Consider the following 2,500-nt stretch of genomic DNA (forward strand, 5'->3'; position numbering starts at 1 on the left):
TTTTTGGGCCGTTTTGGCCAGTTTTTGGCCTGTTCTTGCATTGCGCGGTGACCGTCGAGAGCGGAGCAAAACGTCAGCCATCTCAGCACCCTGGAACCCCCCGGGTGGCACAGGGCTGGATGGGGCTTTCGTATAGCAGGGACGGTGCTGCCTCTCGCTTCGCTCGCTGTCCGCCGCTCGCCGCTCGCTCGTGCAGCCAAAAATGGCCAGTTTTGGCCCGTTTTTGGGCCGTTTTGGCCAGTTTTTGGCCTGTTCTTGCATTGCGCGGTGACCGTCGAGAGCGGAGCAAAACGTCAGCCATCTCAGCACCCTGGAACCCCCCGGGTGGCACAGGGCTGGATGGGGCTTTCGTATAGCAGGGACGGTGCTGCCTCTCGCTTCGCTCGCTGTCCGCCGCTCGCCGCTCGCTCGTGCAGCCAAAAATGGCCAGTTTTGGCCCGTTTTTGGGCCGTTTTGGCCAGTTTTTGGCCTGTTCTTGCATTGCGCGGTGACCGTCGAGAGCGGAGCAAAACGTCAGCCATCTCAGCACCCTGGAACCCCCCGGGTGGCACAGGGCTGGATGGGGCTTTCGTATAGCAGGGACGGTGCTGCCTCTCGCTTCGCTCGCTGTCCGCCGCTCGCCGCTCGCTCGTGCAGCCAAAAATGGCCAGTTTTGGCCCGTTTTTGGGCCGTTTTGGCCAGTTTTTGGCCTGTTCTTGCATTGCGCGGTGACCGTCGAGAGCGGAGCAAAACGTCAGCCATCTCAGCACCCTGGAACCCCCCGGGTGGCACAGGGCTGGATGGGGCTTTCGTATAGCAGGGACGGTGCTGCCTCTCGCTTCGCTCGCTGTCCGCCGCTCGCCGCTCGCTCGTGCAGCCAAAAATGGCCAGTTTTGGCCCGTTTTTGGGCCGTTTTGGCCAGTTTTTGGCCTGTTCTTGCATTGCGCGGTGACCGTCGAGAGCGGAGCAAAACGTCAGCCATCTCAGCACCCTGGAACCCCCCGGGTGGCACAGGGCTGGATGGGGCTTTCGTATAGCAGGGACGGTGCTGCCTCTCGCTTCGCTCGCTGTCCGCCGCTCGCCGCTCGCTCGCGCAGCCAAAAATGGCCAGTTTTGGCCCGTTTTTGGGCCGTTTTGGCCAGTTTTTGGCCTGTTCTTGCATTGCGCGGTGACCGTCGAGAGCGGAGCAAAACGTCAGCCATCTCAGCACCCTGGAACCCCCCGGGTGGCACAGGGCTGGATGGGGCTTTCGTATAGCAGGGACGGTGCTGCCTCTCGCTTCGCTCGCTGTCCGCCGCTCGCCGCTCGCGCAGCCAAAAATGGCCAGTTTTGGCCCGTTTTTGGGCCGTTTTGGCCAGTTTTTGGCCTGTTCTTGCATTGCGCGGTGACCGTCGAGAGCGGAGCAAAACGTCAGCCATCTCAGCACCCTGGAACCCCCCGGGTGGCACAGGGCTGGATGGGGCTTTCGTATAGCAGGGACGGTGCTGCCTCTCGCTTCGCTCGCTGTTCGCCGCTCGCCGCTCGCTCGCGCAGCCAAAAATGGCCAGTTTTGGCCCGTTTTTGGGCTGTTTTGGCCAGTTTTTGGCCTGTTCTTGCGTGGTGCGGTGACCGTCGTGAGCGGAGCAAAACGTCAGCCATCTCAGCACCCTGGAACCCCCCGGGTGGCACAGGGCTGGATGGGGCTTTCGTATAGCAGGGACGGTGCTGCCTCTCGCTTCGCTCGCTGTTCGCCGCTCGCCGCTCGCTCGCGCAGCCAAAAATGGCCAGTTTTGGCCCGTTTTTGGGCTGTTTTGGCCTGTTTTTGGGCTGTTCTTGTGTGGCGCGGTGACCGTCGTGAGCGGAGCAAAATGTCAGCCATCTCAGCACCCTGGAACCCCCCGGGTGGCACAGGGCTGGATGGGGCTTTCGTATAGCAGGGACGGTGCTGCCTCGCGCTTCGCTCGCTGTTCGCCGCTCTCCGCTCGCTCGCGCAGCAAAAAATGGCCAGTTTTGGCCCGTTTTTGGGCTGTTTTGGCCAGTTTTTGGCCTGTTCTTGCGTGCCGCGGCGACCGTCGTGAGCGGAGCAAAACGTCAGCCATCTCAGCACCCTGGAACCCCCCGGGTGGCACAGGGCTGGATGGGGCTTTCGTATAGCAGGGACGGTGCTGCCTCTCGCTTCGCTCGCTGTCCGCCGCTCGCTGCTCGCTCGCGCAGCCAAAAATGGCCAGTTTTGGCCCGTTTTTGGGCTGTTTTGGCCTGTTTTTGGGCTGTTCTTGTGTGCCGCGGCGACCGTCGTGAGCGGAGCAAAATGTCAGCCATCTCAGCACCCTGGAACCCCCCGGGTGGCACAGGGCTGGATGGGGCTTTCGTATAGCAGGGACGGTGCTGCCTCTCGCTTCGCTCGCTGTCCGCCGCTCGCCGCTCGCTCGCGCAGCCAAAAATGGCCAGTTTTGGCCCGTTTTTGGGCCGTTTTGGCCAGTTTTTGGCCTGTTCTTGCGTTGCGCGGTGACCGTCGAGAGCGGAGCAAAACGTCAGCCATCTC

Source organism: Musa acuminata, unplaced genomic scaffold (genome assembly GCF_036884655.1).
Source record: "Musa acuminata AAA Group cultivar baxijiao unplaced genomic scaffold, Cavendish_Baxijiao_AAA HiC_scaffold_1126, whole genome shotgun sequence".
In the NCBI taxonomy this organism is placed as follows: Eukaryota; Viridiplantae; Streptophyta; class Magnoliopsida; order Zingiberales; family Musaceae; genus Musa; species Musa acuminata.